Below are 26927 nucleotides of genomic sequence, written 5' to 3'. Positions count from 1 at the left end.
ACCACCATCTGCCTCTCTCTCTCCCACCACCTGCCTCTCTCTCTCTTCCACCACCACCCGCCTCTCTCTCTCCCACCACCACCACCCGCCTCTCTCTCTCCCACCACCACCTGCCTCTCTCTCTCCCACCACCACCTGCCTCTCTCTCTCCCACCACCACCTGCCTCTCTCCCACCACCACCACCTGCCTCTCTCTTCCACCCCCACCTGCCTTTCTCCCAACTTCACCTGAGTCTCTCTTTCTCCCACCACCACCACCTGCCTCTCTCTCTCCCACCACCACCACCACCTGCCTCTCTCTCTCTTCCACCACCACCTGCCTCTCTCTCTCCCACCACCACCTGCCTCTCTCTCTCCCATCACCACCACCTGCCTCTTTCTCTCCCACCACCACCTGTCTCTCTCTCCCACCACCACCTGCCTCTCTCTCTCCCACCACCACCTGCCTCTCTCTCTCCCACCACCACCTGCCTCTCTCTCTCCCACCACCACCACCACCTGCCTCTCTCTCTCTTCCACCACCACCTGCCTCTCTCTCTCCCACCACCACCACCTGCCTCTCTCTCTCCCACCACCACCTGCCTCTCTCTCCCACCACCACCTGCCTCTCTCTCTCCCACCACCACCACCTGCCTCTCTCCCACCACCACCACCTGCCTCTCTCTTCCACCCCCACCTGCCTCTCTCCCACCTCCACCTGAGTCTCTCTTTCTCCCACCACCACCACCTGCCTCTCTCTCTCCCACCACCACCACCACCTGTCTCTCTCTCCCCCACCACCACCTGGTAATTAGGATTAATCGAAATTTTGCATAATTTTTGCATAATTTTGTGCCGACTTTAGGCGTTAATAGCTAAAACCCCATTATTATTATTATTATTTAGTATTTATATAGCGCCGACATATTACGCAGCGCTGTACAGAGAATATAGTCTTGTCACTAACTGTCCCTCAGAGGAGCTCACAATCTAATCCCTACCATAGTCATATGTCTATGTATGTATTGTGTATTTATTGTAGTCTAGGGCCAATTTAGGGGGAAGCCAATCAACTTATCTGTATGTTTTTGGGATGTGGGAGGAAACCGGAGTGCCCGGAGGAAACCCACGCAGACACGGGGAGAACATACAAACTCCTGGCAGATTCGAACCAGGGACCCAGCGCTGCAAGGCGAGAGCGCTAACCACTACGCCACCATGCTGCCTTACCCCATACACGATATTGCTGCTAAAATAAATACGTAAAAAAAGACCTTATAGTTTTTGAGAAAATCAAATTTAAAAATGCAAAGGAAAAATAGTTTTTAAACTGTCATTTTTCCGAGTTTAAAAAACATTTTTTCTTTGCATATTTAAAATCGATTTTCTCAAAAACTACAAGGTCTTTTTGAAAAATGATTTTTCTTCCTTGTACCAACTATTCTCCTTAACTTATGTAGCCATTTTGGTGACAATAGCATGTATGGGGACTTTGCACCAAAGTCGGCATGAAATTACGCGAAAATACATGCGAAATTACAAATGATTATACAAAATCAATTGAATGAACAATTTGTAATCTCTCTCTTCCACCACAACCTGCCTCTCTCTCTCCCACCACCACCACCTGCCTCTCTCCCACCACCACCACCTGCCTCTCTCTTCCACCCCCACCTGCCTCTCTCCCACCTCCACCTGAGTCTCTCTTTCTCCCACCACCACCACCACCTGCCTCTCTCTCCCACCACCACCACCACCTGCCTCTCTCTCTCTTCCACCACCACCTGCCTCTCTCTCCCACCACCACCACCTGCCTCTCTCTCTCCCACCACCACCTGCCTCTCTCTCCCACCACCACCTGCCTCTCTCCCACCACCACCACCTGCCTCTCTCTTCCACCCCCACCTGCCTCTCTCCCACCTCCACCTGAGTCTCTCTTTCTCCCACCACCACCACCTGCCTCTCTCTCTCCCACCACCACCACCACCTGCCTCTCTCTCTCTCTTCCACCACCACCTGCCTCTCTCTCTCCCACCACCACCACCTGCCTCTCTCTCTCCCACCACCACCTGCCTCTCTCTCTCCCACCACCACCTGCCTCTCTCTCTCCCACCACCACCACCTGCCTCTCTCCCACCACCACCACCTGCCTCTCTCTTCCACCCCCACCTGCCTCTCTCCCACCTCCACCTGAGTCTCTCTTTCTCCCACCACCACCACCTGCCTCTCTCTCTCCCACCACCACCACCACCTGCCTCTCTCTCTCCCACCACCACCACCACCTGTCTCTCTCTCCCCCACTACCACCTGGTAATTAGGATTAATCGAAATTTTGCATAATTTTTTGCATAATTTTTGCATAATTTTGTGCCGACTTTAGGCGTTACTAGCTAAAACCCCATACACGATATTGCTGCTAAAATAAAATACGTAAAAAAAGACCTTATAGTTTTTGAGAAAATCAAATTTAAAAATGCAAAGGAAAAATAGTTTTTAAACTGTCATTTTTCTGAGTTTAAAAAACATTTTTTCTTTGCATATGTAAAATCGATTTTCTCAAAAACTACAAGGTCTTTTTGAAAAATGATTTTTCTTCCTTGTACCAACTATTCTCCTTAACTTATGTAGCCATTTTGGTGACAATAGCATGTTTGGGGACTTTGCACCAAAGTCGGCATGAAATTACGCGAAAATACATGCGAAATTACGAATGATTATACAAAATCAATTGAATGAACAATTTGTAATTAGGAATAGGCGTAATTGCTGATTACAGTCATCACTGATCCGAAGGTTTCCTGAGGTAGGTAACCCCTTATGCTGGGCATACACCATGCGGTTTTTCCACTCGATCGATTTTGCCGATCGATTCTCCAGTCGATTCTCTTATCTTCCGCTCGTTTTTCTTATCTTTTTCTATTCACTTCTATCTATGAGAAATCGAGTGGCGAAGCGATCGACCGATGATCGGACATGTCATAAATTATCTATTGAGCCATCTATCTGCGGCAGAAATGAACCGTGTATTCCCAGCATAAGAGCACTTTTTTTCCATACAGGTACTCTTTAAAGTGCACCAGAGACGAAGCACCCTCATGTATTTTACCATATAGATCAGTGGGAACATTAGAGAAAGCACCTACCATGCTTTCTGCTTCATCCTTCACTGCTCAGCCTGCTTCTAATCAGCCCTGATAAAATCCCGGACTGAGCTTTGCTATAATGACTCAGTTATAATGATTCCTGAGCAGAGCCAGCAGGGGGCAGGCTTGGACTTGAAAAGACATGAGAGAACACAGACTGAGCTATAAATATTCCTGAACAAAGCCAGACTGAATGCTCAGTCGGGGATTTTATCAGGGCTGATTAGAAGCAAGCTGTGCAGTGCAGAATGAAACAGAAAGCAAGGTAGGTGGTTTCTCGAATGTTCCCACTGATCTATATGGTAACATACATGAGGGTGCTTTGTCTCTGGTTTCCTTTAAGTCTTTGGGGCTGATTTTTGCAGTTTATTGGAAAGCCCCCATACATGAGCTCAACACTAAATGTAAATGCAGATCAAGACTAACCGAGGTAAGGTCAGAAAAAGACCCTTTAGGTTTTGAGAAAATCTATTTGAAAAATTAAAGGGGAAAACGCATTAAAGGAAACAGCGCCGTGTTGGACTGCAGCATCATTGGTCTCATTCATCGCAAACACAACGCGACTGCATTTGGGGTGGTGCAATATCATTTGTTTGCAATATCTCTGCAATTACCCTTTGCTATTTTCTTCAGGCAGCGAGAAATGCAGAGAAAATGCAACACCCATCGATTCTAAAGGCATAAAATCACACCGCATTAGTTTAACCACTTGACCACCACAGGTGGTGTTCTCCTTATGGACCAGAGCAATTTTCACATTTCAGTGCTCCTCCCACTTATTCACCAATAACTTTATCACCACTTATCACTCCAAAATGATCTATCGCTTTTTTTTTTCTCAACCACCAATAAAGCTTTCTTTGGGTGGTACTTTTTGCTAAGAATTATTTTATTCTATGTGTACGAGAATAATGGTTAAACATGGAAAAAATATTTCTCAGTTTTCAATCATTATAGTTGTTTTTTTTTTTTAAATGCTACTGTGGATAAAACCCACACATTTCATTTGCCTATTTGTCCCAGGTATTACCACGTTTAAATTATATGCCTTGTACAATGTATGGCGAGTTGGCGACAATATTTTATTTAGAAATAAAGGTCTATTTTTTCCAGGTTTTCGTTGACACTGTAACACTAATTACAAGCCCTTATATGCAAAAATAACAGTAATATACCCTCATGGCATACATATTAAAAAAAGTTGAGTCCCTAAAGTAACTATTTATGTAATTTTTTTTTAAATGGCGCTTTTTAATTATTTTTTTTTACAATTGTTTTATTTTGGTAACTATGGGAGAGGGGAGGAGGTAAGGGAGTAATTAATGGGGTATTTATTTATTTTTTATTTAATTTAATGTATAGGGTGTCTTTTCACTTTTTGTCGTCTAGATGTCGCCCTACTATATTCCTGTTCATAGTACACAGGAAATGATGTGTGTATGCTTTTACTTTCACTTTGCCAATGAACACTGGCATCTCACTGATTCTGGTGATCATTGATTGGTGAATGGGAACATGTGTTCCCAGTCACTGATCAATGTACCAATGGGCGGCGGTGTGAAAGCGAACAGGAGCGCAAACAAGTAAGTGGGTGATCGTGGCGAGGTACGTACAGTATATCTACTCCCCTGAGGCTAAGATGAAATTTCAAGTGGCATAGATATACTGTACCCAAACCAATAAGTGGTTAAAATAGTACCCGAGTGGTTGCTTGGGTGGTTGTATTTTGCGAATAGCATGCAATCAGAATCAGTGTAAAAAAGCCACATATCTGTATCAGCCAGGCACTTTTTTCTCTACTCTCTCTTTTTTCTCTCCCCCCTCCCCTCTCTCTCTCTATCACCCATCTCTTCTCTCCTTTTCATCTCCCCCTCCCTCTCTCTATCCATGTGCTGCTGGCCAGGGACCCCTCCAGGTGGATATTTCTAGGGACAGATCCATCACGTCCTGAGCTGTAGGTTGGAGAGAAGGAAGTGATCTGAGCAGCCTGCAGAGCTGTTTAATCTAGCGGGGGCTCTGTGCAGGATCTGCCTCGCCGTGTTTATGTGATAGATAATCCTGCGTGGCATTAATCGCAGCAGAGCCAATAAACACATCACAGCGCGGTAGCGGTCAGGAGAGTGCGCTCCGTTTATTTGGAAAATCTCGCCTTTGTCATAACAATGTTTTTATTTTCCACAGAGCGTCGTGTACACAGCTTGTCCCGAGAGCGGCAAGTCCACAGAATAATCCGGAACCTGGTGATTGGCGGCAGGAAGGTAACGGAACCCAGGAGGCGGTTTATGGATCAGGAAGGTCAGATGGGCAGATTTTGCCTGGTGGTCAGGATCAGGGGGACCACAAGGTCCATGAAATACACGACTGTCCACCGCATCTTCTGCATCTCAGCTGCTGACAAACAACATGGAAACGTTCTTCTAAGCTACGCACACACTGATAGATATATCGTAGGCAGACCTGGATTTACATCGCAGGAGCCTATAGGCACAGATGTCCAGGCACCTTAGACTTCACCCTCCATAAACCTACAAACCCCCACCGAACTGCACCACAAGTGTGCTGGCTGGCCCAACTGTCACTTCTCCCTTACTTTGGTAGCTACAGGTGTCCCTTAGCATTAGGTAGCCAAAGGTAACCTCTTATTTATTTACAGTATCCTCAGGACTCTGCATAGGAAAGGAGGGAGGGAGGCACTCGGGAAGGGGAGTGAGCTGCCTTTCCCTCATCAGGCGTCTGTAGGCACGTGCCTTCAGTGCCTTATGGTAAATCCATCCCTAAATTCGTAGGGATGGTCAGAAACTCCCATTTCTGATTCTGTGGAAATTCCGATTTCTGCCAATGGCAGTTTCAGATTTTCTCATTTCCATTTTCTGTTTTTCCAATTTTTTGATTTTCCATTTTTCCGATTTCCGGGGAGTATTTTATTTGTCATTTTTTGCATCAGAGAATGCAAAAAAATGACAAAAAAACATTGGGAAATCGGAAAACTGGGAAATCCGTTTTGTGATTGGTCTGAAAATGACCATGGTAATCTGATTATTGCAGAAAAATTCTGCATTCTCTGCTTGGTCCAATGCTTCCAAGTTCTGTGATCGGGCTAAATTCACCAAATTGCAGCGAATTGGATTTCTGCGGAAATTTTGGTTTCTGCATTCCGATTTCCAAGTTCTGATTGGAAATACAGATTTACGATCAGAAATGAGGACATTTCTATTCTGCACATTCCGAGTGAGCATTCCTAATAGATTGTGTAAATCGACTGATGCACGATTGTTCCACGATCTTCCTTTCAAGATATCCATGCGAGGTGATGTAAATTACATGATGCGTTAACGGGCGATGCGATGAATGATTGTTAAATGATGCGACAAGCCCTGTAGACTTTGCAGATACATCGTTTAACCATTTCAGCCCACGGGTATTTTTTACTTTATGAACGAGAGGAATTTTCATATTTCAATACTGCTGCCAGACTATTAACCAACCAACCCCGTCACTGCCACATAACGCCAGTCCTGCATTCCCTTCACTGGCTACCTATAGAATGGAGGGTCCTATTCAAGATCGGCCTACTGACATTTAAATCACTAAATAATCTGGGCCCTGGATACATGAAAGATATGTTACAGCTGCGTAGCAATCCCCGCATTCTCAGATCCACAGGTTCTAATAATCTAGTCATACCCTGAGTCCACTTAGAAACTTCAGGTCCCCGAGCCGTCTGTCATGCTGCTTCTACGTTTCGGAACTCCTTACCTCAACAGATCAGGACAGCCCCATCCCTGGACATGTTTAAATCCAGACTGAAAACCCACCTGTTCAGTCTGGCATTTGCAGAACTATAACTTTTGTTGTGTGAATACTTCATCCTTCTAATTACTGAATCTGAGAGAGCCTAAGCGCTTTGAGTCCTATGTGAGAAAAGCGCTATAGAAATGTTATTGTATTGTATTGTAAGCGGCGGAAATCAGCGGTGGGAGGAAGCGCAGCTGCTCTATTTAAGAATAAACTCTGTTTTTGAACAAAACAGTGTTTATTCTCGGCGGACGAGAACGGATTGGCTCAGTGGACTTTTGTCCCCTGCAGTCAATCCCCCCTGTTGCCAGTAACAGCGCGATCACGAGCTTTTGCCCGCACGTTCGCGCACAGAGCCCCCCAAGCTGCCGGGACATAACTATCGTGTCCCTGCCGCTGTAGCAGCTGCCGCTGCTGTCGTGTGGCTCACGTCCCAACGGCAGAAATAGTTAATAATCGTTCATAGCTCTGTACACACTGCTGAGTCCTAACTATGAACAACTGTCTGCCGATTAGTGATGAGCACAGACTTCGCATAAATGGCATTTCACATAAAAATTCTCAATTGTGATGAGAAATCATAATGCGAAATTTCGGGAAAAATCATAATTCATTTTGTCTGTAATTGTAATCATTTGTAATTTCGTATAATTTTTGCATAATTTCATGCTGACTTTAGCGGTTATTAATAGAAAAAGCCCCCACACACGCTATTGTCAGTAAAATTGCTACCTACATTAACCATTTCAGCCCGCGAGGATTTTTCACCTTATGCATCAGAGCAATTTTCACCTCCCATTTATTCAATAATAACTTTATCAATACTTATCACAATGAAAATTTAAAAAAAATGGAAAAAATTCATTATTTCTCAGTTTTCAGCCATTATAGCTTTAAAATAATACATGCTACCATAATTAAAACCTATGTATTTTATTTGCCCGTTTGTCTCGGTTATTACACCATTTAAATTTTGTCCCTATCACAATGTATGGCGCCAATAATTTATTTGGAAATAAAGGTACATTTTTTTTAGTTTTGCGTCCATCACTATTTACAAGCTTATAATTTAAAAAAAAATTGTGGTATACTCCCTTCACATGCACATTGAAAAAGTTTAGACTCTTAGATGTAGTTTTACTAGTTGGCCACAAGATGGCCACATTGAGTTTTTTTTTATGTCCACCTCGCTTTCCGGAAGCATAAGGAGGACGGAAAACTTTTTCTTTTTAGAAAGACTGTGGCCTCTGATAAGAGACCATCGGTTTTTCTGCTGGGGACTTCGATCAGTGAACGGGAACCATATTCCCTTTCACTGATCTCAGGGCTACCGAGGAACAGCATGGGGACGCACCCGCGATCGCACGCCAGAGCACCCCAAGCGCAACACTGCAGCAGAGCAGCCGCCTGGACGTGAGGATCACGTCCGGGCGGCTTAAATGGTTAAGGAGTATAGTGGGTACAAGTCAAAAAAGCCAAAAAGACCTTGTAGTTTTTTTGAAAATCTTAAAAATTCAAAGGAAACATTTTTTTTAAACTGTAATTTTTCTGATTTTTTTTTCCTGGTTTAAAAACACATTTTTCCTTTACATTTTTAAAATCGAATTTTTCAAAAACTATAAGGTCTTCTTTTCTCCTTAGCATATGTAGCCATTTTGCTGACAATAGCAAGTATGGGAGGCTTTGCAATTCACCGCTAAAGTCGGCATGAAATGATGCAGAAATTATGCAAAATTATGAATAGTATAGTAAACAAAATCAATTGAATTTACAAATTGTAATTATGTAGAGGCGTAACTGAAAATGTACGTGAAATTTCACATAATCGTAAGTAGCTGATTACAATCATCGCTACTGCCAATGTGATCCGCCATTACAGAATAGTGGTAAATCGTTCATTCAAAACCCTCTGGCTGGGTGCACACATAGCAAAAACTCTAGCGTTGCGGAAAACGCTGCATTTTTGCTGCTAATGGAAGTCTATGGGCCACAGGAAAAAACGCATGTAAAAACACTTAAAGAGACCCAGAGATGTACCAAGTAACAGTTTTATACATACCTGGGGCTTCCTCCAGCCCCATAAGCCTGGATCGCTCCCACGCTGCCGTCCTCCGCTGCCTCTGTCCGCCAGTACCGTGTCCCGTCACTTCGGCCAGTCGACGCAAGTGCAGTGCGCTCCCTCTGCACTGCGCAGGCGCATGCGTACAAAGCCGGAGGGAAACCCTGCGCATGTGGAAGACTGGTCGCGTCCGGCGGAAGTGACGGGACCCGGTACCGGCGATAGAGGCAGCGGAGGACGGCGGCGTGGGAGCGATCCAGGCTTATGGGGCTGGAGGAAGCACAAGGTATGTATAAAATCTTTTCCTATTTTTTCAGTAGCTTCCTCTCTGGTTTTCTTTAAGCATTTTGTATGCTTTTTGAAAAACGTGTTTTTAAAAACGCTGGTTTTGTTGCATTTTATGCACAAACACTGCCAAAACGCACGTAATGAAAGTCAATGGTCGTATTAGTTGGAGGCGTCACCCTCCTCACTTAGTCGTGGACTCCATCCTTCATTACCTGGCTTTACCATTAGCGAGAAGCCTCTCTAAACACGTTTGACAACCACAGACAAGAGGTGAAAGGATGATAACACATTGGTGGGTTTAGCAGAACTTACAGAAAGTTGTGTACAAACTGTTTATAAACCAATAAATTCTGTGTTGTGTAGACTGAACCCCTTTCAAGCATTTACAGAATTCTATGTTTAACCCCCCACTAATGCCTTGTGAAGCTTGGAGGACATTGTGTAATGGGCTATAAATATATACACTATAGACTGAATGGAATGTTTCCCTCCTGACTGATTAATACAGAGAGTTGGGTGACCTTCCGGAAGAGTTCTCCCTGTCCGTGGACTTCCTTACCTTCATGCCATCACAGTGATTCCTGTGCAATGATTGCTGGTAATTACGTTGTGTCAGTTGGCGTAATTATCATGGTAATGTGTGACAGGAGGATGGTACAACTCAAGATCTGACAAGCTCTTATGATATAAGTATATAATTGTATACAGATGGCGAATATGCACTCTATGTCCTCCGAACAGAACACATGTCTGAGGCTCAATGCTAAATAGAAAACATGTCTCCAGCAGAGATGTGTGGCTCAGATGTCTCTGCTGGGCTCGGGACTTCCTCAGAGCTCCTCAGAGAGGATGTAGATGACTCTCCTGATATGACTAGGCCAGAGCATGACCCCCGCGTGATAACATCGGTCAGGATCAGGATATTGCTTCTCCACAATATCCACTGAAAACCACAGATACTAAAGAGCCACTTTAAGCTCAGCTTCTGCTACCTTCTGCTACAGCTGACCATGCAGTGAGCAGATCCTCCCGTTCTGCAGCTTGGCAGTGAGGTTGGGTCCCCCCAGTCATACATGTACCATGGTGGCATAGTGGATAGCACTATCGCCTTGCAGCACTGGGTCTGCGCTTCACTTCCCAGCCAGGGCACTATCTGCATGAAATTTGTATGTTCTCCACATGTCTGTGTGGGTTTCCTCCAGGCTCTCCGGTTTCCTCCCACATTGAAAAAACATACAGATAAGTTAATTGGCTTTCCCTTAATAGAGGCCTGTATGACCTGGCTGGCTATGACTGCTCCTCATAGCGGCCTGTATGACCTGACTGGCTATGACAACCCCTCACAGTAGCGTGTATGACCTGACTGGCTATGACCTCCCCTCACAGCGGCCTGTATGACCTGAATAGCTATGACTGCCCCTCACAGCGGCCTGTATGACCTGACTGGCTATGACTGTCCCTCACAGAGCCTGTATAACCCGACTGGCTATGACTGCCCCTCACAGTGGCGTGTATGACCTGACTGGCTATGACTGCCCCTCACAGCAGCCTGTATGACCTGACTGGCTATGACTGCCCCTCACAGCGGCCTGTATGACCTGACTGGCTATGACAACCCCTCACAGCGGCCTGTATGACCTGACTGGCTATGACTGCCCCTCACAGCGGCCTGTATGACCTTACTGGCTATGACAGCCCCTCACAGCGGCGTGTATGACCTGACTGGCTATGACAACCCCTCACAGCGGCCTGTGTGACCTGACTGGCTATGACTGCCCCTCAAAGTGGCCGGCATGACCTGACTGGCTATGACAACCCCTCACAGCGGCCTGTATGACCTGACTGGCTATGACTGCCCCTCACAGCAGCCTGTATGACCTGACTGGCTATGACTGCCCCTCACAGCAGCCTGTATGACCTGACTGGCTATGACTGCCCCTCACAGTGGCCTGTATGACCTGACTAGCTATGAGTGCCCCTCACAGCGGCCTGTATGACCTGACTGGCTATGACAACCCCTCACAGCGGCCTGTGTGACCTGACTGGCTATGACTGCCCCTCACAGTGGCCTGCATGACCTGACTGGCTCTGCCTGCCCCTCACAGTGGCCTGTATGACCTGACTGGCTATGACTGCCCCTCACAGCAGCCTGTATGACCTGACTGGCTATGATTGCCCCTCACAGCGGCCTGTATGACCTGACTGGCTATGATTGCCCCTCACAGCGGCGTGTATGACCTGACTGGCTATGACTGCCCCTCACAGCGGCCTGTATGCCCTGACTGGCTATGACCGCTCCTCACAGCGGCGTGTATGACCTGACTGGCTATGACCGCTCCTCACAGAGGCGTGTATGACCTGACTGGCTATGACTGCCCCTCACAGCGGCCTGTATGCCCTGACTGGCTATGACCGCTCCTCACAGCGGCGTGTATGACCTGACTGGCTATGACTGCCCCTCACAGCGGCCTGTATGACCTGACTGGCTATGACTACTCCTCACAGCGGCCTGTATGACCTGACTGGCTATGACTGCCCCTCACAGTGGCCTGTATGACCTGACTGGCTCTGATTGCCCCTCACAGCGGCCTGTATGACCTGACTGGCTATGACTGCCCCTCACAGCAGCCTGTATGACCTGACTGGCTATGACTGCCCCTCACAGCGGCCTGTATGACCTGACTGGCTATGACTGCCCCTCACAGCGGCCTGTATGACCTGACTGGCTATGACTGCCCCTCACAGCGGCCTGTATGACCTGACTGGCTCTGACTGCCCCTCACAGTGGCCTGTATGACCTGACTGGCTATGACAGCCCCTCACAGCGGCCTGTATGACCTGACTGGCTATGACTGCCCCTCACAGCAGCCTGTATGACCTGACTGGCTATGACTGCCCCTCACAGCGGCCTGTATGACCTGACTGGCTATGACTGCCCCTCACAGCAGCCTGTATGACCTGACTGGCTATGACTGCCCCACACAGCGGCCTGTATGACCTGACTGGCTATGACTGCCCCTCACAGCGGCCTGTATGACCTGACTGGCTCTGACTGCCCCTCACAGTGGCCTGTATGACCTGACTGGCTATGACAGCCCCTCACAGCGGCCTGTATGACCTGACTGGCTATGACTGCCCCTCACAGCGGCCTGTATGACCTGACTGGCTATGACTGCCCCTCACAGCGGCCTGTATGACCTGACTGGCTATGACTGCCCCTCACAGCGGCCTGTATGACCTGACTAGCTATGACTGCCCCTCACAGCGGCCTGTATGACCTGACTGGCTATGACAGCCCCACACAGCGGCCTGTATGACCTGACTGGCTATGACTGCCCCTCACAGCGGCCTGTATGACCTGACTAGCTATGACTGCCCCTCACAGCGGCCTGTATGACCTGACTGGCTATGACCGTCCCTCACAGTGGCCTGTATGACCTGACTGGCTATGACTGCCCCTCACAGTGGCCTGTATGACCTGACTAGCTATGACTGCCCCTCACAGCGGCCTGTATGACCTGACTGGCTATGACTGCCCCTCACAGCACCTGTATGACCTGACTGGCTATGATTGCCCCTCACAGCGGCCTGTATGACCTGACTGGCTATGACTGCCCCTCACAGCGGCGTGTATGACCTGACTGGCTGACAGCCCCTCACAGCAGCCTGTATGACCTGACTGGCTGATTGCCCCTCACAGTGGCGTGTATGACCTGACTGGCTATGACTGCCCCTCACAGCGGCGTGTATGACCTGACTGGCTGACAGCCCCTCACAGCAGCCTGTATGACCTGACTGGCTGATTGCCCCTCACAGCGGCCTGTATGACCTGACTGGCTATGACAGCCCCTCACAGCGGCCTGTATGACCTGACTGGCTATGACTACCCCTCACAGTGGCCTGTATGACCTGACTTGCTATGACCGCCCCTCACCGTGGCCTGTATGACCTGACTGGCTATGACAGCCCCTCACAGCGGCCTGTGTGACCTGACTAGCTATGACCACCCCTCACAGCGGCCTGTATGACCTGACTGGCTATGACTGCCCCTCACAGCGGCGTGTATGACCTGACTGGCTGACAGCCCCTCACAGCAGCCTGTATGACCTGACTGGCTGATTGCCCCTCACAGTGGCGTGTATTACCTGACTGGCTCTGACTGCCCCTCACAGTGGCCTGTATGACCCGACTGCCTCTGACAGCCCCTCACAGCGCCTGTATGACCTGACTGGCTATGACTGCCCCTCACAGCGGCGTGTATGACCTGACTGGCTATGACTGCCCCTCACAGCGGCATGTATGACCTGACTGGCTCTGACTGCCCCTCACAGCGGCATGTATGACCTGACTGGCTATGACTGCCCCTCACAGCGGCGTGTATGACCTGACTGGCTCTGACTGCCCCTCACAGCGGCATGTATGACCTGACTGGCTATGACAGCCGCTCTACATTGGCCTGTATGACCCGACTGCCTCTGACTGCCCCTCTACATTGGCTCTCCAGCCCTGAGCCCTCCATGGTGAGGACCTCAGAGGAGCTTGGCTGCTTCCTCCAGCAGATTCCTGTAGAACGTGTTCTCATATCTTCTCTGCATTATCCATGAAATCTACAAGTGAGAGAAAACAACAGCAGACAAGTGTCTGATTACAGCAGGGCAGACTAACCTGGAGTGAGAGAGAGAAGCACAGCACAGCTGGGGACCATCAAGACTTCCATTACTCTGAGGTGCAGCCCTTGGGTACAGATCAATAGATTCCCCTTCCAAGCATCTGACAAGGATTCAGTCCTGGAAACACAAGACATTCCCCCATCACAACCCAAATAACCACTGATTTCATTTACAGGGTAAATACGCCGCAGATTTTCCATCCTCGCTGGTTGGGGAACAGTCTAATCCAATGAAGCCAGAATCGTCGGTTCTGCAGGGGAACTGAGCTTGTGTGTAATAAGGTGGCCCCAAATATCGGCTCAATGACTTCACCGACTTCTTAGCTCGGTACACACATCAGATGAAAATCTCTGCAAACCCCGGAATCAATCTGCTGCAGGATGATGACTCTAATTATGCTGATAGTTTGAACAGAGGAACCAATACAGGATAACATTTGTTAAAAGCCATTTAAAAGAGCAGGTACTGGTGGACTTAACCTCTTCAAAGTGGACACAGATTCTGTTGATTAATAGTCGACAATAAATGTATTCAATTACTCCACAGTGCAATGCATTTCGCAGGTTCAATCCTGCCAATACACCCTCCTGGCATACATATTTAACAAGCTTAGTACACAAGGTAACAATTTATGTATTCTATTTAAAATGTTGTCACTTTGATTTCTTTTTACAAGCATTTTATTTTGGTACAGAATATATGAAAATAAACATTTTATTGCTTTTGATACAGTTTGTCACAGTTTGTCAGTAAAAAAAATTCATAAGACATACTGATCCTCGTGGCCAATCATTTCCTCCAGGTCATGTGATCCAGGTATGTGACAACAGCAGGACAAATTTCACCTCTTGAGTTACCAAACCAATAATACTGACTACGAGGTTATAAAGTACCGGCTCTGTACTGGCGGCTTATCCCAGAAATCTACCACAAAACGTTCCTGCAGATACCTGCACTGAGGTGACCAGCTGTCTACATTATGGGAGAATACTGAGGAACTTTACAGGGACACTTAACAGACTCTGGAGAACCTACCAGTCCATGACCAGATGTTACACAACCATCTCACAGATATCTGGCAGGTTGTGTTAGAGCAATAGACGAATTCTGCTCTAGCATCTATGGGGCATATGCTCTAAACATAGGTAAGGTTGACCTTTCTAGTAAAGTGGGCTGAAGGCTGGAAGAACCTGCCCCATGTTCTTCTTGAAGGACACTCAGCACGTTGACCTGGTATTCTGTCAGGGAATACAAGATGTCCACATCTTCTCCAGCTGCACGTTTTCCTGCAAAGTGTTTTACTAGCGATATTCATCCATAATGATGACAGGTCCACCACAAATTTCCTCTTCTCCGAGGACATAAGAGTGATGGATGGCCAATCATAGGACACTTTCCCTCTCCACCTCGCTGATATCTGAGATAATCCAGCTCATTTGTTGTCCTCTTAGCTGGATTTTTTCCACTAAACTCTCAGCAGACTCTGGATAGTGTCGGCATATTTGAAAATAACCCATTAGAAGCACCGTTCAGGTGACAGCTACATTCCCCAGCATCTCCACCAAAAGGAACAAAATCAGAAGCCTTCTCCTGATTGGTTATCAATTGTCCCATAGTAAACATGCCCAATATATGGACTGGACATTCAGACCTCAGCTTGAGGCACCAAATTACATGAGGGGCGGTAGTATGACCAAACATTTATGTCATATGATAGTCGTAACTTTACAAGATGAGAAAAAGGGACACATTATACCACAAAATAATTAGGCAAAAGACACTTACAATTTCCCTACACACACACACTACACACACACACTACACATATACACTGTACACACACACACACTACACTGTATACACACACACACTGTACACACACACACACACACACACTACACTGTATACACACACACACTGTACACACACACTGTACACACACACACACACACACACTACACACACACACTACACATATACACTGTACACACACACTACACATACACACACTACACTGTATACACACACACACACACACTGTACACACACACTGTAAACACACACACTACACATACACTACACACACACACACTACATATATACACTGTACACACACACACTACACACACTGTACACACACACACTACACACACACACACTACACATATACACTGTACACACACACACTGTACACACACACACACTACACATATACACTGTACACACACACACACTACACACACTGTACACACACACACACACTACACACACTGTACACACACACTGTACACACACACACACACTACACACACACACTATACATATACACTGTACACACACACTACACACACACACTATACATATACACTGTACACACACACTATACATATACACTGTACACACACACTATACATATACACTGTACACACACACACACACACACACACACTGTACACACACACTATACATATACACTGTACACACACACTACACACACACACACACTGTACACACACACTACATATATACACTGTACACACACACACTACACACACTGTACACACACACACTGTAAACACACACTACACACACACACACTACACACACACTGTACACACATACACATACTACACACACACACACTGTACACACATACACATACTACACACACACACACACTGTACACACACACACTACACACACACACACTTTACACATACTACACACACTGTACACACACACACTGTACACACACACACATACACATACTACACACACACACTGTACACACACTGTATACACACACACACACTTTACACACACACTGTACACACACACACTGTCCACACACACACACTGTACACACACACTGTACACACACACACACACACTCTACACACAAACACTGTGCGCGCACACACACACACCATACACACACACACTACACACACAAACACACATACACTCTACACACACTACACTACACACACACACACACACTGTACTCACACACACACGCACACTGTACACACACACTGTACACACACACCACACACACTGTACACACACACACAAACACTGTGCGCACACACACACACCATACACACACACACAAACACACACACAAACACACACATACACTCTACACACACTACACTACACACACACACACACTGTACTCACACACACACACACACTGTACTCACACACACACACTGATTATTCACTGACAGGTATAGGTGTGAGGACAGTTTGTTACAAACTGACAGGTGTGAGGCGAGTTGGTTACACACTGACAGGTATAGGTGTGAGGACATTTGGTTACATACTGACAGGTTTGAGGACAGTTGTTCACACACTGACAGGTATAGGTGTGAAGGCAGTTGGTTATGCACTGACAGGTATAGGTGTGAGGACAGTTGGTTACACACTGACAGGTGTGAGGACAGTTGGTTAAACACTGACAGGTTTGAGGACAGTTTTTTACACACTGACAGGTATAGGTGTAAGGGCAGTTGGTTACACACTGACGGGTGTGAGGACAGTTGGTTACATACTGACTGGTGTGAGGACAGTTGGTTACATACTGACGGGTGTGAGGACAGTTGGTTACACACTGACAAGTATAGGTGTGAGGACAGTTGGTTACACACTGACGGGTGTGAGGACAGTTGGTTACATCCTGACAGGTGTGAGGACAGTTGGTTACACACTGACGGGTGTGAGGACAGTTGGTTACATACTGACGGGTGTGAGGACAGTTGGTTACATACTGACGGTTGTGAGGACAGTTGGTTACATACTGATGGGTGTGAGGATAGTTGGTTACACACTGACGGGTGTGAGGATAGTTGGTTACACACTGACGGGTGTGAGGACAGTTGGTTACATACTGACAGGTGTGAGGACAGTTGGTTACATACTGACGGTTGTGAGGACAGTTGGTTACATACTGATGGGTGTGAAGACAGTTGGTTACAAACTGACGGGTATGAGGACAGTTGGTTACACACTGACAGGTGTGAGGACAGTTGGTTACACACTGACAGGTGTGAGAACAGTTGGTCACACACTGACAGGTGTGAGGACAGTTGGTTACATACTGACAGGTTTGCGGACAGTTGGTTACACACTGACAGGTTTGCGGACAGTTAGTTACATACTGACAGGTGTGAGGACAGTTGGTTACATACTGACGGGTGTGAGGACAGTTGGTTACACACTGAAAGGTGTGAGGACAGTTGGTTACATCCTGACAGGTGTGAGGACAGTTGGTTACATACTGACAGGTGTGAGGACAGTTGGTTACATACTGAAAGGTGTGAGGACAGTTGTTCACACACTGACAGGTATAGGTGTGAGGGCAGTTGGTTATGCACTGACAAGTATAGGTGTGAGGACAGTTGGTTACATACTGGCAGGTGTGAGGACAGTTGGTTACATACTGACGGGTGTGAGGACAGTTGGTTACACACTGAAAGGTGTGAGGACAGTTGGTTACATCCTGACAGGTGTGAGGACAGTTGGTTACATACTGACAGGTGTGAGGACAGTTGGTTACATACTGAAAGGTGTGAGGACAGTTGTTCACACACTGACAGGTATAGGTGTGAGGGCAGTTGGTTATGCACTGACAAGTATAGGTGTGAGGACAGTTGGTTACATACTGGCTGGTGTGAAGACAGTTGATTACACACTGACAGGTGTGAGGACAGTTGGTTACACACTGACAGATGTGAGGACAGTTGGTTACATACTGACAGGTTTGCGGACAGTTGGTTACATACTGACAGGTTTGCGACAGTTGGTTACATACTGACAGGTGTGAGGACAGTTGGTTACATACTGACGGGTGTGAGGACAGTTGGTTACACACTGACAGGTGTGAGGACATTTGGTTACATACTGACGGGTGTGAGGACAGTTGGTTACAAACTGACGGGTATGAGGACAGTTGGTTACACACTGACAGGTGTGAGGACAGTTGGTTACACACTGACAGGTGTGAGGACAGTTGGTTACACAGTGAAAGGTGTGAGGACAGTTGGTTACATACTGACAGGTGTGAGGACAGTTGGTTACATACTGACAGGTGTGAGGACAGTTGGTTACACACTGAAAGGTGTGAGGACAGTTGGTTACACACTGAAAGGTGTGAGGACAGTTGGTTACATACTGACAGGTGTGAGGACAGTTGGTTACATACTGACAGGTGTGAGGACAGTTGGTTACATACTGGCTGGTGTGAAGACAGTTGGTTACACACTGAAAGGTGTGAGGACAGTTGGTTACACACTGAAAGGTGTGAGGACAGTTGGTTACATACTGACAGGTGTGAGGACAGTTGGTTACATACTGACAGGTGTGAGGACAGTTGGTTACACACTGAAAGGTGTGAGGACAGTTGGTTACATACTGACAGGTGTGAGGACAGTTGGTTACATACTGACAGGTGTGAGGACAGTTGGTTACATACTGACAGGTGTGAGGACAGTTTGTTACAAACTGACAGGTGTGAGGCGAGTTGGTTACACACTGACAGGTATAGGTGTGAGGACATTTGGTTACACACTGACAGGTTTGAGGACAGTTGTTCACACACTGACAGGTATAGGTGTGAAGGCAGTTGGTTATGCACTGACAGGTATAGGTGTGAGGACAGTTGGTTACACACTGACAGGTGTGAGGACAGTTGGTTAAACACTGACAGGTTTGAGGACAGTTTTTTACACACTGACAGGTATAGGTGTAAGGGCAGTTGGTTACACACTGACGGGTGTGAGGACAGTTGGTTACATACTGACTGGTGTGAGGACAGTTGGTTACATACTGACGGGTGTGAGGACAGTTGGTTACACACTGACAAGTATAGGTGTGAGGACAGTTGGTTACACACTGACGGGTGTGAGGACAGTTGGTTACATCCTGACAGGTGTGAGGACAGTTGGTTACACACTGACGGGTGTGAGGACAGTTGGTTACATACTGACGGGTGTGAGGACAGTTGGTTACATACTGACGGTTGTGAGGACAGTTGGTTACATACTGATGGGTGTGAGGATAGTTGGTTACACACTGACGGGTGTGAGGATAGTTGGTTACACACTGACGGGTGTGAGGACAGTTGGTTACATACTGACAGGTGTGAGGACAGTTGGTTACATACTGACGGTTGTGAGGACAGTTGGTTACATACTGATGGGTGTGAAGACAGTTGGTTACAAACTGACGGGTATGAGGACAGTTGGTTACACACTGACAGGTGTGAGGACAGTTGGTTACACACTGACAGGTGTGAGAACAGTTGGTCACACACTGACAGGTGTGAGGACAGTTGGTTACATACTGACAGGTTTGCGGACAGTTGGTTACACACTGACAGGTTTGCGGACAGTTAGTTACATACTGACAGGTGTGAGGACAGTTGGTTACATACTGACGGGTGTGAGGACAGTTGGTTACACACTGAAAGGTGTGAGGACAGTTGGTTACATCCTGACAGGTGTGAGGACAGTTGGTTACATACTGACAGGTGTGAGGACAGTTGGTTACATACTGAAAGGTGTGAGGACAGTTGTTCACACACTGACAGGTATAGGTGTGAGGGCAGTTGGTTATGCACTGACAAGTATAGGTGTGAGGACAGTTGGTTACATACTGGCAGGTGTGAGGACAGTTGGTTACATACTGACGGGTGTGAGGACAGTTGGTTACACACTGAAAGGTGTGAGGACAGTTGGTTACATCCTGACAGGTGTGAGGACAGTTGGTTACATACTGACAGGTGTGAGGACAGTTGGTTACATACTGAAAGGTGTGAGGACAGTTGTTCACACACTGACAGGTATAGGTGTGAGGGCAGTTGGTTATGCACTGACAAGTATAGGTGTGAGGACAGTTGGTTACATACTGGCTGGTGTGAAGACAGTTGATTACACACTGACAGGTGTGAGGACAGTTGGTTACACACTGACAGATGTGAGGACAGTTGGTTACATACTGACAGGTTTGCGGACAGTTGGTTACATACTGACAGGTTTGCGACAGTTGGTTACATACTGACAGGTGTGAGGACAGTTGGTTACATACTGACGGGTGTGAGGACAGTTGGTTACACACTGACAGGTGTGAGGACATTTGGTTACATACTGACGGGTGTGAGGACAGTTGGTTACAAACTGACGGGTATGAGGACAGTTGGTTACACACTGACAGGTGTGAGGACAGTTGGTTACACACTGACAGGTGTGAGGACAGTTGGTTACACAGTGAAAGGTGTGAGGACAGTTGGTTACATACTGACAGGTGTGAGGACAGTTGGTTACATACTGACAGGTGTGAGGACAGTTGGTTACACACTGAAAGGTGTGAGGACAGTTGGTTACACACTGAAAGGTGTGAGGACAGTTGGTTACATACTGACAGGTGTGAGGACAGTTGGTTACATACTGACAGGTGTGAGGACAGTTGGTTACATACTGGCTGGTGTGAAGACAGTTGGTTACACACTGAAAGGTGTGAGGACAGTTGGTTACACACTGAAAGGTGTGAGGACAGTTGGTTACATACTGAAAGGTGTGAGGACAGTTGGTTACATACTGACAGGTGTGAGGACAGTTGGTTACACACTGAAAGGTGTGAGGACAGTTGGTTACATACTGACAGGTGTGAGGACAGTTGGTTACATACTGACAGGTGTGAGGACAGTTGGTTACATACTGACAGGTGTGAGGACAGTTTGTTACAAACTGACAGGTGTGAGGCGAGTTGGTTACACACTGACAGGTATAGGTGTGAGGACATTTGGTTACACACTGACAGGTTTGAGGACAGTTGTTCACACACTGACAGGTATAGGTGTGAAGGCAGTTGGTTATGCACTGACAGGTATAGGTGTGAGGACAGTTGGTTACACACTGACAGGTGTGAGGACAGTTGGTTAAACACTGACAGGTTTGAGGACAGTTTTTTACACACTGACAGGTATAGGTGTAAGGGCAGTTGGTTACACACTGACGGGTGTGAGGACAGTTGGTTACATACTGACTGGTGTGAGGACAGTTGGTTACATACTGACGGGTGTGAGGACAGTTGGTTACACACTGACAAGTATAGGTGTGAGGACAGTTGGTTACACACTGACGGGTGTGAGGACAGTTGGTTACATCCTGACAGGTGTGAGGACAGTTGGTTACACACTGACGGGTGTGAGGACAGTTGGTTACATACTGACGGGTGTGAGGACAGTTGGTTACATACTGACGGTTGTGAGGACAGTTGGTTACATACTGATGGGTGTGAGGATAGTTGGTTACACACTGACGGGTGTGAGGATAGTTGGTTACACACTGACGGGTGTGAGGACAGTTGGTTACATACTGACAGGTGTGAGGACAGTTGGTTACATACTGACGGTTGTGAGGACAGTTGGTTACATACTGATGGGTGTGAAGACAGTTGGTTACAAACTGACGGGTATGAGGACAGTTGGTTACACACTGACAGGTGTGAGGACAGTTGGTTACACACTGACAGGTGTGAGAACAGTTGGTCACACACTGACAGGTGTGAGGACAGTTGGTTACATACTGACAGGTTTGCGGACAGTTGGTTACACACTGACAGGTTTGCGGACAGTTAGTTACATACTGACAGGTGTGAGGACAGTTGGTTACATACTGACGGGTGTGAGGACAGTTGGTTACACACTGAAAGGTGTGAGGACAGTTGGTTACATCCTGACAGGTGTGAGGACAGTTGGTTACATACTGACAGGTGTGAGGACAGTTGGTTACATACTGAAAGGTGTGAGGACAGTTGTTCACACACTGACAGGTATAGGTGTGAGGGCAGTTGGTTATGCACTGACAAGTATAGGTGTGAGGACAGTTGGTTACATACTGGCAGGTGTGAGGACAGTTGGTTACATACTGACGGGTGTGAGGACAGTTGGTTACACACTGAAAGGTGTGAGGACAGTTGGTTACATCCTGACAGGTGTGAGGACAGTTGGTTACATACTGACAGGTGTGAGGACAGTTGGTTACATACTGAAAGGTGTGAGGACAGTTGTTCACACACTGACAGGTATAGGTGTGAGGGCAGTTGGTTATGCACTGACAAGTATAGGTGTGAGGACAGTTGGTTACATACTGGCTGGTGTGAAGACAGTTGATTACACACTGACAGGTGTGAGGACAGTTGGTTACACACTGACAGATGTGAGGACAGTTGGTTACATACTGACAGGTTTGCGGACAGTTGGTTACATACTGACAGGTTTGCGACAGTTGGTTACATACTGACAGGTGTGAGGACAGTTGGTTACATACTGACGGGTGTGAGGACAGTTGGTTACACACTGACAGGTGTGAGGACATTTGTTTACATACTGACGGGTGTGAGGACAGTTGGTTACAAACTGACGGGTATGAGGACAGTTGGTTACACACTGACAGGTGTGAGGACAGTTGGTTACACACTGACAGGTGTGAGGACAGTTGGTTACACAGTGAAAGGTGTGAGGACAGTTGGTTACATACTGACAGGTGTGAGGACAGTTGGTTACATACTGACAGGTGTGAGGACAGTTGGTTACACACTGAAAGGTGTGAGGACAGTTGGTTACACACTGAAAGGTGTGAGGACAGTTGGTTACATACTGACAGGTGTGAGGACAGTTGGTTACATACTGACAGGTGTGAGGACAGTTGGTTACATACTGGCTGGTGTGAAGACAGTTGGTTACACACTGAAAGGTGTGAGGACAGTTGGTTACACACTGAAAGGTGTGAGGACAGTTGGTTACATACTGACAGGTGTGAGGACAGTTGGTTACATACTGACAGGTGTGAGGACAGTTGGTTACACACTGAAAGGTGTGAGGACAGTTGGTTACATACTGACAGGTGTGAGGACAGTTGGTTACATACTGACAGGTGTGAGGACAGTTGGTTACATACTGACAGGTGTGAGGACAGTTGGTTACATACTGACAGGTGTGAGGACAGTTGGTTACATACTGGCTGGTGTGAAGACAGTTGGTTACACACTGAAAGGTGTGAGGACAGTTGGTTACACACTGAAAGGTGTGAGGACAGTTGGTTACATACTGACAGGTGTGAGGACAGTTGGTTACATACTGACAGGTGTGAGGACAGTTGGTTACACACTGAAAGGTGTGAGGACAGTTGGTTACACACTGAAAGGTGTGAGGACAGTTGGTTACATACTGACAGGTGTGAGGACATTTGGTTACACACTGAAAGGTGTGAGGACAGTTGGTTACATACTGACAGGTGTGAGGACAGTTGGTTACATACTGACTGGTGTGAGGACAGTTGGTTACATACTGACGGGTGTAAGGACAGTTAGTTACACACTGAAAGGTGTGAGGACAGTTGGTTACACACTGAAAGGTGTGAGGACAGTTGGTTACACACTGACAGGTGTGAGGACAGTTGATTACACAGTGAAAGGTGTGAGGACAGTTGGTTACACACTGACAGGTGTGAGGACAGTTGGTTACATACTGGCTGGTGTGAAGACAGTTGGTTACACACTGAAAGGTGTGAGGACAGTTGGTTACACACTGAAAGGTGTGAGGACATTTGGTTACATACTGACAGGTGTGAGGACAGTTGGTTACACACTGACGGGTGTGAGGACAGTTGGTTACACACTGACGGGTGTGAGGACAGTTGGTTACATACTGGCTGGTGTGAAGACAGTTGGTTACACACTGAAAGGTGTGAGGACAGTTGGTTACACACTGAAAGGTGTGAGGACAGTTGGTTACATACTGACAGGTGTGAGGACAGTTGGTTACATACTGACAGGTGTGAGGACAGTTGGTTACATACTGACAGGTGTGAGGACAGTTGGTTACATACTGGCTGGTGTGAAGACAGTTGGTTACACACTGAAAGGTGTGAGGACAGTTGGTTACACACTGAAAGGTGTGAGGACAGTTGGTTACATACTGACAGGTGTGAGGACAGTTGGTTACATACTGACAGGTGTGAGGACAGTTGGTTACACACTGAAAGGTGTGAGGACAGTTGGTTACATACTGACAGGTGTGAGGACAGTTGGTTACATACTGACAGGTGTGAGGACAGTTGGTTACATACTGACAGGTGTGAGGACAGTTGGTTACATACTGACAGGTGTGAGGACAGTTGGTTACATACTGGCTGGTGTGAAGACAGTTGGTTACACACTGAAAGGTGTGAGGACAGTTGGTTACACACTGAAAGGTGTGAGGACAGTTGGTTACATACTGACAGGTGTGAGGACAGTTGGTTACATACTGACAGGTGTGAGGACAGTTGGTTACACACTGAAAGGTGTGAGGACAGTTGGTTACACACTGAAAGGTGTGAGGACAGTTGGTTACATACTGACAGGTGTGAGGACATTTGGTTACACACTGAAAGGTGTGAGGACAGTTGGTTACATACTGACAGGTGTGAGGACAGTTGGTTACATACTGACTGGTGTGAGGACAGTTGGTTACATACTGACGGGTGTAAGGACAGTTAGTTACACACTGAAAGGTGTGAGGACAGTTGGTTACACACTGAAAGGTGTGAGGACAGTTGGTTACACACTGACAGGTGTGAGGACAGTTGATTACACAGTGAAAGGTGTGAGGACAGTTGGTTACACACTGACAGGTGTGAGGACAGTTGGTTACATACTGGCTGGTGTGAAGACAGTTGGTTACACACTGAAAGGTGTGAGGACAGTTGGTTACACACTGAAAGGTGTGAGGACATTTGGTTACATACTGACAGGTGTGAGGACAGTTGGTTACACACTGACGGGTGTGAGGACAGTTGGTTACACACTGAAAGGTGTGAGGACAGTTGGTTACATACTGACGGGTGTGAGGACATTTGGTTACATACTGACGGGTGTGAGGACAGTTGGTTACACACTGAAAGGTGTGAGGACATTTGGTTACATACTGACGGGTGTGAGGACAGTTGGTTACATACTGGCTGGTGTGAAGACAGTTGGTTACACACTGAAAGGTGTGAGGACAGTTGGTTACACACTGAAAGGTGTGAGGACAGTTGGTTACACACTGACAGGTGTGAGGACATTTGGTTACATACTGACGGGTGTGAGGACAGTTGGTTACATACTGACGGGTGTGAGGACAGTTGGTTACATATCGACCGGTTTCGCCCTCGGGGGGATATTAGTGACTGTGATATTTTGGAGGTTTCTCTCCCTTCTCACACTGTTTATTCTCTCAGTTTTTATATTTAGGCGCTGAGTAATGTCTCATACATCACTTCCAAGTATGACTTGATCTTCTGATTGCGTATCAGTATCATTAATCCTCGGAAAGGCCTGTAATTCCCCCGGACATCTGGCTGGCTGGGAACGGCTTCAGGAGCTGCGGAGCAGCTCAACATTGATAACAACTCAATTATCTCTCTGTAGCAGATTTCTAATGCCGATCCCATTCTAATGTTCTACTCAGTGTCTAAAGACAGAATACATTGACGCAGGGCCGGATTTACCATAAGGCACTGTGGGCAAGTGCCTACAGGCACCTGATATTGGAAATGTGGCTCACTTCCCTCCTCAAGTGTCTCCCTCCCGCCTTACCTATGCAGAGTCCCGAGCAGTGTGTAAATTCCACTGACCAGATCTCCATTCAGTCAGAGGCACCTCTAGCTACTTAACAACTTCAGTGTATCTGGACGGATATATCCGTCCAGATAGACTGTGCTGCTGCCACTGCGCCAGGCGCGCGATCCTGTACGCTCCCGCCACCTTCCAATAGCCCCGAGATCAATGAATGGGAACATAGTTCCCATTCATCGATCTAAGTCCCCGGCAGAAAAAACTACGGTCTCCTATCAGAGGCCGCAGTCTTTCTGCACAAAAAAAAAGTTTCCTGTCCTTCTAATGATTCCTGAGAGGGAGAACTTTTGCTTTCAGGACTTTTTGACTGTGGCCATCTCGTGGCCAAGT

The 26927-nt window shown here is 47.1% G+C and overlaps 1 long non-coding RNA gene across 1 annotated transcript in view; it reads right to left on the bottom strand.

Annotated features, from left to right (window-relative positions):
* Positions 1-5276: 5276 nt before the first annotated feature.
* The window catches only part of LOC137540751 (uncharacterized), a 194251-nt gene continuing 172600 nt past the window's right edge, over positions 5277-26927 (bottom strand). Inside the window, exons 2-3 of the long non-coding RNA XR_011025048.1 lie at positions 13930-14051; positions 5277-5513 (exon numbers count right to left, since the gene is read on the bottom strand). This is a non-coding gene — a long non-coding RNA (uncharacterized lncRNA). The remainder of the gene's footprint in view (positions 5514-13929; positions 14052-26927) is intronic.

Source organism: Hyperolius riggenbachi, chromosome 12, assembly GCF_040937935.1.
Source record: "Hyperolius riggenbachi isolate aHypRig1 chromosome 12, aHypRig1.pri, whole genome shotgun sequence".
Taxonomy (NCBI): domain Eukaryota; kingdom Metazoa; phylum Chordata; class Amphibia; order Anura; family Hyperoliidae; genus Hyperolius; species Hyperolius riggenbachi.
Note: the sequence above shows the minus strand (reverse complement) of the source record. Positions and strands in the feature narration are given on the sequence as shown.